This window comes from Dermochelys coriacea, chromosome 7 (assembly GCF_009764565.3).
Source record: "Dermochelys coriacea isolate rDerCor1 chromosome 7, rDerCor1.pri.v4, whole genome shotgun sequence".
NCBI classification, from domain to species: Eukaryota; Metazoa; Chordata; order Testudines; family Dermochelyidae; genus Dermochelys; species Dermochelys coriacea.
The window spans coordinates 60,617,103-60,627,978 of NC_050074.1; the positions used below are offsets into that span (position 1 = coordinate 60,617,103).

Genomic DNA, 10,876 nt, shown 5'->3' on the forward strand with positions numbered 1-10,876 from the left:
GGCCAGAACAGGCCAGAGTGGGTAAAAAGTCTCCTGGGAGCATGGCCCCCTACTAGGCCAGCAGTGCTTAAAGACTTTGTTGAACTAATACCCCAGAAGGGGTCTGTTTGAGTTGTGTTCCATACAGACTGTGTGTGACTCAGCTGGAGGACTGAGACACGAGAAACTGCCAGAAGGGGTCACCACAGACTGAAAGAGGTGCAGACACACACCTGAACAAGGGGGTACTTGCAAGAGATGGGTGCCACCTCATTACAATGCCCCTGGACAAGAGAATGTGTATTTGCTTGTCTGACAAGCCTGGTCATCAGGCAGAGACCATGAAGGTGGCATTTACATAAAAGATAAACAAAGCCATCAAGCTAACCAGGGAGGAGGTAATCACTCAGCTGTTACTAGCGGGGGAGGAACTAGTATGAAGTCTTCACCAGACCACATGGCATCTCTTCCTAGCAGGAGAAAAGGAACTTTATTTGAGGATACATTTCAAAGGTTTACTGGTCTATAAAGCCATGGGGTTTGAACCCCAGAGAATAAGCAATTGAATCAACTGATTATATATAATAAACTGTAGTAAAGTGTCTCAAGTAACATCTTTTTCTAAAAGCTGGTGACACACTGGTGATTAATATCTGTGAAATATCAATTTTAATACTATAGGAGGAATTATTGATGCTTTGCTTTGAAATCTGTGACCAAATATAGGTTTCTCCCAGTTAGGAGTGGAAGATAGCATGGTGGAATCAAAGAAGTGGAAACCCTATTTACATATGAATAAACAGGAGGATGAGAAGCCCACAGGAAGGGAAGAACACATGAGGTCCTCACACCTCGTTATAGGATCAAGGAAATCTGAGAGAGATAAGGGGAAACAGTCATTCTGGCATCTTTCCTCTAGGAAGACCAGAGAAACCAGCACCTTGTACTTCTGGTTCTGTGTGAGTCAGCCATGGCTGGAAAGAAAAAAGTTGGTAAGGAATCTATCTTGAACCAGATCGTAGCCTGAGTTAAGTCTTAGCCATTAGGAAGCATATTTTCATTTTTTTAATTTGCTTGTAACCACTTTTTCTTTATCCCTTGTACTTAAATACACTTAAAACCTCTCACTTTTATTAGTGAATGTGTTTTACTTTTAATCTTAACCATCCCACTGCTGTTTGAATTGAAGTGATTGTTAACTCCAGTTAAAGGAATAAGCTGAGCTTTGGTCTCTTTAAATCTTAATACTTCTCTGAGTGCTCCAAAAGGAGGCTGGGCATGGCAGAAAATATGATTTTGAGGAAATTCAGGACTGGGGATATGTTGGGGTTACCCACAAGCAACATTCCCTCTAATTTTTGACAGGCTGTGTGCACAAAAAGTCTTCTGTGCAAATCTTTGTGCTTGTGGTGTTTTGCCGTGTGCGTGGGGTTTAGGATCTGTGTGTGTGCGCACCTGCGCACAGCTTAGAGGAAACAGTGCCCACAAGTAGAAACCCAGGTTGGCAGAGAGCAGGGTGGGGCTGTTGTGTTGTAGGCAGGCTGTTGGGGTCGGAGCACTGAATTAGGGCATTTGTGTCGGGGCCAGTGAGCAAAATTACAGATGGGGTTTCTGTTCCCAACTATTGACAGTTGTGTGTCTCGGAGAAAGATCCTCTAACCCCTCTCTCCAAGAGACGTACCCTTGTCTCCAAAACCAGGGAGGTGGCAGAGCGCATGCTGGTTTATGCCATATGCTACCCATTTTCTGGCCAGCCTTGAACTCTCCAATTCCATGATGAATGTTCTTTTGACACTTAATGGCTTTTATATTTTTGGTCTAGCGATTATTCAGACACTCAGCCCAATCCGCCAGGTCACGCCTCCACGTGCTGCCTCACTTTCCCCCTCTCTGAAGTGGGGATAATCCTAACCAACAGTTAGTCAGTGTTTGATCCTCAGATCTTGCTTCCCAAATCCCTGCCCTCCTTTCCCAACACCAGCCTCTCTCGCATTTCCCCAAACTTCTGTGCCTATGTTGGTGCCTGTCTCATCCCCCCCCAACTGCAAGTTCTCATACACAGTTGCCTTCCAGCAAGATGAAGCTGACCATGGCTCTGGAGCTGGAATTGCATGTCCTGAGAGCTTCCCTTGCATGGTATATTCACCGTGGGCATGAGAAAGGACAACACCCATATGCAGGTAGAACATCATCCTCCACCTCTGTCCCAGCAGCAGAATGCCTCTGATCCCTGCTCCCTCGGACAGCAGGAGCTACTGAGAGGTGGGGCTGGCAGAGCGTGAGAACAGCCCATGAGGTTAAGAAATGTGGGGGAGAAGAGCCTCTTCCCTCCATGGGACATTAGGTTGTCCCTTCTTGGGCAGTCCTTTCTTTCTGCAGGCTGTGCTTTGGTTCCTGGATTCTACCCAGAAGCCCAGCTCCCATTCCCAGCAGCTTGGTTGTTCCATGCCCTGCTGTGCACCAGACCCTCTGCAGAGAGCTGCTCTGGGCACGGACTGCAGAGCCAGCTGTCATCCCGGCAGGTGTAGCTCCAGGTTCCATAACCCTGACCCATGGTCTCCCTCTGCTGGCAGGCTCTGAGCAAGGCCTGCCCAGAGAACATGGATAACGAGCTCTAGATCCTGCTGACAGCAGCCCGCAGCACAGATGAACTCCAACACATCTTGGAGGTGAGCAGAAGGGGGAGGGGCAGCAGGGGTTTTACCTTAGCCCTGGAGACTCCTAGAAAGAAGAGACTGGAAAATCCATGTTTCTATTGGATCCTTCCGAGTATACATTTGTGATATAAACTCACTGGTTGACCTTGGGGTTAACTCACTTCCCCCTTATGGCATAAGTCTTCTCCACTATCAAATCTATCTTGGGTAAGAAGGACATAAGCCCTGACAATCACCTTCACCTGTGGCTGTCTGGTGCTGGAGCCTAAACCAACCGGACTATCTGCCCCATCACCTAAACTGCCCTGTCTTTCCCTCCTAGGGCCTTGTCCTAAGTGCTCAGCCTAGCCCCTTCCTGGATCGTCCCTGACCTTTAAAGGATTCTCCAAGCCCTTCCCATGCCTGCTCCCCTTGGGGTCTCTCTCCTGGCTGAGCACAGGCTGCCCTTATGTCTCTCAGCAGGCCTGGGTCCTAGGCACATGCTGCTTCTTGTCATGTGACCCCCACACTTATTCCCTTCAGCCTAGGGAGCTGCATAACCTGGTCTAGGTGCAGTTGAGCTCCAACCCCTTTCCTGGCCATCTCACCCTGGGACAGGTTGAAACTGGAGACCTGTGGGCTAACATCAACTGTTTGCTCTCAAAGGTGCTGAACACACAATGGAAGAGGAAATCCTTTGGCCTGGATTTAAATTATTCCAACTGAAAGTGAATGAGAGAAAATAGGTCCAGAATTATCTTTCTAGCAGCAGAAAATGTATAGATTGACAGATGTTAAGGTCAGAAAGGACCATTATGTGCATAAAGTCACCCCTCCTGTATAACTCAGGCCCTAGAATGTCACCAAATGGTTTCTTCAGCCAACCATTACATGCGACTGAGCCAGAGCACGTCTTTTGGAACAACATCCGCAGGCATTAGAGCCAGTTGGCCAACGGAAACTTTCTTCTGCAGTGACGTGAGGCTAAGGGACATGGAGGAAAAGACATGGAGGCTGTGACAAAAGTTAGAGCAGCGAGGCAAGGAAAACCAGGGCTAGGTTCCAAGACTGGCTATCAGAAGACCTGCCGTTTTCTATTCCTGGCTTTGGGACCATGAGCGGGTCTCTTCACAGCTGGGTGCCTCGGTTTCCCCAAATATCAAATAGAGCGAATCAAGGTTTTTTTGTCCCCCCTCCCCAATTTTACAGGGTGGGGAACTGAGACACAGTTGGGACCTGTCTATACTACAGGTCTCTAGTGCATTTGTAAGCTGCTGACCCCTACATGTTCAGAGCCTGTGGACAACACAGCTCCTAAATGTGTTTGTTCTGTGTTTATCTCCTATGTACCAGCAGGGCTGGACAGCCTTTTCTCACTGTGCAGTTGGGAGCAGGTCCTGTGTACTTAGGGTCTGAAGAAGCTCTCAAGGACAAAATTATTTTAAAAAATTAATCCGTGAATTAGGAGAAAACATATAATCACTGCTCATAAGATTGGTGGGTGACAAAATACTGGCAGAGTGGTAATTACTGATGAGGAGAGGGCAGTGATACAGAGCAATCTGGCTCATTCAAAGAAAACAAGTTTGACCAGAGCCAAATGCAAGGTCCTATACCTAGCAACAAGGCATGCTGGCCACATCTACAGAATGGGGAAGTGTATCCAGGAAGGCAGTAACACTGAAAAGGATTTAGGGGCCATAGTGGAGAAGCCACTCAACATAAACTCCTAGTGTGATGCTGTGGTGAACAGGGCTAGAGCCATCATTAAATGTAGGAGCAGAGCTGTGAGTAGGATAGGGAGGTGACACAGCATCAGTGAGGCTGATACTGGTATACTGCATCCAGTTTTGGTGTCTTCATTTGAAAAAGATGTTGAGAAATTGGAGCTGGGGCCGCAAAGAGCCACCAAATGTTCCGAGGGCTGGGGAAAAGTGCCTTCTGGTGAGCTATTGAAAGAGCTCAACCTGTTTAGCTGATCAAAAGCAGATTGAAAGGTGACTTTGTTGAAGTGCCTTAATGGAGAGAAACTACTGGCTATTAAAGGGCTGTTTAATCTAGCAGAGAGAGGCACAACAAGACCCATTGGCTGGAAGGTGAAAAGAGACAAATTCATATCACAAATAAGGCACAAATATTCAACAGTGAGGATGATTCATCACAGGAACAAGCTACCAAGGGAAGTGGTGGATTCTCCATCTCTTGTCATTTAATGAAGACTAGATGCCTTTCTGGAATGTGTTTGCCCCAAAAGTAGCTATTGTGGTATACAGGAGGCTTGTGATATGCAGGGGGTCAGATTAGATGCTCCAATGGTCTCTCCTGGCCATAAAGTCTACTAATCTCTGAAAAACTGAGTGTAGCATTGGGAGCAGCCTCTGATGTTTTACTGTCTAGCTGGCTTGCTTCCTAGAACGAGTGGGGTGATCCAGAGGGAGTAGCTCAAACCTCCGAAGTGTCTGGCCAGCGGCAGGACATTAGCACTGCAGGGGAGGGGTGGGTGTGGTAGTGACATCACAAAGGCCTTTTGCAGGACCTCAGCCTATTGGTCAAAGGTGGTGGGGAGGTGGTTACCTTACAGAGAGATGCTGACCTCAACCGGCAGGACAGGGGCGTGGGGCCAGGGAAACCTCTGAGACCCCTGTGGCTTTTGCTTCAGCAAGTCTCCTTCTCAAAGTCTCTCTCTGAGAACTGAGAGTATTCGTGTTCACATACATGAGCACGAGGAGGAACCTCTTTCGAGTTTTCTCCTTTTCTTTGACTGATTTTACTAGAAAACAGACATCCCTATTTAGAAGGTAAGAGCCTCCGAGAGGTTTGGAACCTGTTCAGTCTGATCCATCCGGTGCCAGCTGAATGCTAGGCATGGAAAACGTTAGCTTAAGATGGCAGAATTTTATTCCCCGCCTAGGATTTTGTCCCTTAGAATCACTGGAGAGATTAGGGTTTGTCCTTTGTGTTTTACCTTTTCCTCCATCCTTCCCTCCTTTCTCTTCATCTCTTACTACTTTTGTCCTTTTCCCCTCTGTTCATCAGGAGCCGTGTGTGTATGACGGGGGTGCTCTGCAGCTCCCATTGTGGGAAGTCCACCCAAAAATGTGGGGATGAAATAGTGCTCAGACAGTGATCCCCATCGGCAACCTGGGCTATCCTTTGAGCTCTCTGTGAGAACCCTCAGCCTCTCGCCCCTCGGTCTCTACCCTGATTGGCTAAGCAGGGGGTTATTGACCGGGAGGAGACTCAGGTCCTTGTTGTTCTCTTTTAAGACCAAGTAAATAAGTCATAACCACTCATGGGTTTAACAAATTTTGTTGCCTCTCTGCATTAATTGTCTCTGAGCAGTTCATGATTCTCTCTAACATTCCAGTTTTCCTAAAATACTTGTTGAATAATGGCTATGAACTGTTGTTGGTCTGGAGCTCATTTGAGAGTACTTTATTCAGGTCATTCAATGTATGAAATTCAAGATCCGACGGTTAGTTTGAAAGTTGGGGCTCTGGGGTCCTATTCCCAACTGTGCCACTGACTTGCTGTGTGACTTAAGACAAGTCAATTCTCCTTTCTCAGCCTTAGCTTCTCCCCCTTTCAAGTAGAGATTACAATCCACTCCTACCTATCTCAGAGTGGGTGGAGGATGGGGATCCATTGAAGAGAGTCACTAGGAGCAGTGCATAATATGAGGTGCCCTATCACGTTTACTCAGATCAGATTGACATAACAGAATAGCTGAAATATTCTATTTTATTATTTTGAAGTTAAGAGCAGCAACTACTCAGCTCAGGCTGAAGCAACTTAACTAATTTTTGAGATCTAAGTGTCTCCTCTTTGTGTGCGATGAGACAATTTAACACACTGTGCCAAACAGGAGATGCTTTTGTTTTGCAACAAAATATTTTTGCAACGAATTTTCATCCCACTTGTTATGATTTCAAGAAACCAACTGGTTTGGTCTAAATGGGATTTTCTGATAAACGGTTTCAATGAAATTTTCCCAGCATCTCGATTCCTGGGCTCTATCTCTGCCTCTGGGGGGGGGGTTGTCTGTTAGAAAAGGAGTCAGGACTGGTGGCTTCTCTTTCTGGCTCTGCCACCACCTTGCTGTGTAGGCCCTTGGGTAGGTCACTTCCTTTCTCTGTATCTCAGGCTCCCCATTTGTCCAATGGGAACAGGGACAATTCTCAGACTCTGGGCAGTCGTGAACCTGAGTGAGATAAGTGGCGTTAAAACCCTTTGTGAAAGAGAAAGGGGAGTTTCACAGTGAGCACCAAGGAATTCTAAACTTTGCTAAAATGTCTAGTCTGCGGAAACAAGAAATGGTCGGGGCCAAATTTTAATCTTTTTTTTCTTTAAAGCCCATTCAGAGATGTGAGTCCCACTCTTTTCGGTACCTGGGGTTCTTTGCCATTTTGCCATTTTTGTGGCCTTAACAAACCAGGTGCTGTGCCCCATTTCTCATCTGAGATCACCAAAAAGAACATCTTCCCATCCATTAACAAGACAGGACCTGGGATTGCTGAGGGGATTGTGCTCACACGCAGTCCCTTCACCCAGCCAAGGACTTGAAAGCTGGAGGGGGGGAGGGGAAGGGGTGTTTCTCTCCTTCCTGGTGAGCTGTTCAGGAATCAGGAGTTCAGGGAGGATGGGACCAGCCCCGACACCGAACATTGTTCCAATCTAGAGAGACAATGACAAGTGAGGTGCAGGATACAAGCATCGTCCTGGGGGCAACAATCCTCCTTCTAAAGCTCTGCGGTCAGGGAATTAAATATTCCACCCTGCTCACAATGTCTCAGCCCCCTGGGTATGGGGGGGGGGGTCTCATTTGCCAACACGTGCACCTGCCCATTGATCCTGAGCTGCCTCCTTTCCCCACAGCACATTAACTACTGGATCATGTCCAGGGTGTCGCAGGAGAGAGCCAGGGCCATTAGGAGCAGCACGGCCCTGCTCAGATTCACCATCACCCTCCCTGAGTTTGATGCAAGTGACCTCTGACCCCAGTTTCCTGACTCCAGGCCTAGGTGGGCTGGCTCCAGCTGGCTGTAGGATCTGCTGCTGCGGGGGCTGTGGGTTAGGAGTGTTCCTCTTGGGTAGGCAGAGTCAGAGCAGAGAATGAGCTTGGCTTGAGTCAAGTTCATCCTGTCCTGGTTAAGTGGTAACTCTGGGCTTTTAAGGGGACCATGCTCCAGGTTCATGTCTCCCTGTCATCCTGGAGCAGCTGTGGAAGCAAATCCTCAAGGAGGGCCCTGCCCACATCCCTGTGCTCCAGGCTCCCTTGGGGGCAGAGGAAATTAAGGGTCTAGCTCTACCTCCTATCCTCTAGAACAGTGGTCCCCAATGCAGTGCCCGTGGGCGCCATGGTGCCGCCAACAGCATTTCAGCAGTGGGGTGTCTGGCACCCGCCACAGTCTTCTGGGAATAGCAATGTGCTATTCCCACAGAAAGATTGGGGACCACTGCTCTGGCATCTCCTGCTGAGGGGAAGGAGTCCTGGCCCAGGGGGGACTGGGAGCTGACAGGAAAATGCTGATGGAGTCCCCTCTCCCTTCCATTAGAACTCAACAGAATTCCCCAGGATGGGTCACCATGTGGCACAGCTGGCTCTGTTCATCAGTGACCCAGACAAGGACATCAGCCGGCAGGCTAAGGAGGGGGTTCACCAGCTCTCCCAGGTGCCGCTTCACCAGAGGGTAAGGAACCCAGCTGGGAAATGGCACCTGAGAGAAGTGAGACTGGGACCCCAGCCAATTTCTCTCACTGACCCTGGCTGGAGGATGAGTCTCTCTCTCTCTCTCTCTCTCTCTATCTCTTTCTCTGTTCTACACCACCCCCTGCAATTCTGTTGGGCCAGGCATGCAGTGAGGACTCTGCCCACTGTGCAGCCACCAATGGGATTGAAAGGACACAAGCACTGCAACCAGAATGACAAATGTATGTGCTTGTCTCTCTTTCCCAGGGCTGACCATGCATGAGGCGGAAGACCTGTGGTGTTGGAACTGGCACCAGGACAGCAGGCTCCTGGGATACAGGAACACAGCCAGGGTGTGAGAGGTAAGGACACTCTGCCAGGGCATGAGACCACTCAGGGAGTGGGGGTGGCTGGGTCCCCTGCAGTGGCTGTCTCCTGGGGCCACTAGATGGAGATGCCGTTCTAGCTCCAGGATTTGGTGCCTGGCTCTGGGCAATCTGCTAATGCCTCACATCTTTCTTGGTTTTAGGTCTTTGGAAATTTCTTCTCAGAGGGGCAGAGAAGATTCTTCATCCGCACCACAGTGCTGGCCATCCATGACCCCCTGCTGCGTGTCAGCCATGCTGGGCTGCTCCTCACCTACTCCCTCCTGGGGGATGCCCAGCAGCTGACAGGGGACACGGTAAGCAGTTGCATTAGATTCAGGAGATTGGGGCCGGGCCCAGGTCTCGTTCCCATCCTATTGCCATTCACTGGCCTGGCAACAAGGAGCCTGGTGGGGAATGAGAGCGAGAGCAGGTGCTACTGGGAAGGGAGATGAATTCACCTCCATGAGCAAGAGGGAACCAGCTTGTCCCCAGAGCAGCTCCAACCCAGCTCTTTAGCAAGGCTAATTAATGACCAGCATTACCTCATCACGGACTTATGTTCTTAGGACACGGTGCTATCGCTCTTGGGAAGGAAAGAAAAGTCCCCTAAGTGCCCTCTGCGAGCCTCTACTGTCCCACAGAGCCGCACTCAGTTCCCAGTGGCGTAGCGTCCATGTCACCCGAGCCACCACCCAGAGTTGCTCCCATCACTGGCAACCTGGGAGGCCAAGGACTGACTGGTGATGGTGACTGACCAGGCAGGGCTGAGGCACATGGCGGGGGAAGCTTGTCCTGCTGCTGACAGGGCTGGACCCACTCTAGAGAGAACTGGAGGATTCAGTCAGCAGAGGCTGCTGAACTGCCCCATTCACCAGGGCTGCCATCCTGTGGCTTCAGCATTAGTGGCTGGGATGACCTGGGGAAAGGTCTCCACCTCCACGCATCCCACTTCACTGCTGCCGGAATCCCTCCTGCCCCCCATGCTAGAGCCCCCTCCCTGCCCAACCAGGGTGGGGGGTGGAGAAGAGGGTTCTGAGAATTTGAGCTGTGGATTAGAGGTGGAACAGCTGTCAGGGGCACTGAGGGGGAGGAGGACGGAGCTCACGCTACAAGGAGGGGGGCTGGCACTAGAGGTCACTAGAAAGGACAACACAACTCCATTCTGCGGGTCAGGAGGATGAATCCATCCCTCAGAGTTGGGCAGGTGCTAGATGGAACTGTTGCTGCTTCCAGGGGCCCTTAATCCCCCCCTGATTCCTCAGGGGGTCCAAGTCTCTGACAGGTTCTCGTTCCCTTGCAGCAGGAGGATGTCATGGCCAAAGTGATGTGCCGGATGATGTGTAGCTGGCTCTTGCGCCAGGTGCCTGAGGCACTGCAGGGGCTGTGCTTCTGAGGCCACCAGCAACTCCTGCTCCCTGCTGCAGGTACTGCTCTGGCTCACTGTAAATGGAGAGCTAGTGGAAGGGGAAATGTAGCCCCCTGGCACTCACAAAAACTCTTTCCCCCTCTGTGGAGCAGGGTCCTTCCCTCTGCCCCCCAAATTCCTTCATCTGGGGCAGGAGCTCTTTCCCTCACACCCATTTCCCTCCCCTGTTTCCTTGGTCTACCTCCATCCCATTCCTCCTGCTCCCAGGCAAAGCTCTCCCTGCCCCATATGGTGCAGAGGGGCCATTGTGTCAGGGCCACAGTCCCTAGCCCCACTGAAGCTCAGAAAGCTCCACTTTTGAGGAGGTGGGGGTGGGACAGAGGCTCAGGGCTAGCTTCACCTCCTGCCCTTTATTTTCCCCTTGGCTCTTCTACGGGGTCTATGGGTGTGAAATGAATAGGAGCCTCCTTCCCAGCTGTCTTCCAGGCCCTGGAATCTGTCACAGCCTCCCAGATGGGCACAGGCTGCAGCTGAGCCACCTCTGGGAGCAGTGGGGACAGGTCACCTCGTCCCATCAAAGCAAGCAATTCTGGGTCTCCAAGAGGCTTAGATGGAAGACCCCACTCTCTCATGGAGGTAAGAGCCATTTAGTCCTTGGGGCATGTGGGTCTCTTGGGAGAGAAATGGGATTCCCGATGCATAGCCTGGCTGGGAGCTTCCCCGTCCCTGGCTCCCAGCTCTGGCACAGAGACGTCTCCATCACCCTGGTTTTGTTCCTAGGAAGGGGCTCCCCAGAGACGTCCTCTAACCTGGACTCCTGAGAGCATTTCTGGTAGAA

The 10,876-nt window shown here is 50.4% G+C and overlaps 1 long non-coding RNA gene across 1 annotated transcript; it reads left to right on the forward strand.

The window, feature by feature from the left end:
• Positions 1 to 8,570: 8,570 nt before the first annotated feature.
• Positions 8,571 to 10,673, forward strand: LOC119859075. The gene is made up of 3 exons (XR_006282473.1): positions 8,571 to 8,666; positions 8,834 to 8,986; positions 9,973 to 10,673. It is a non-coding gene; the product is annotated as an uncharacterized LOC119859075 (long non-coding RNA).
• The last annotated feature ends 203 nt before the right edge of the window (positions 10,674 to 10,876 follow it).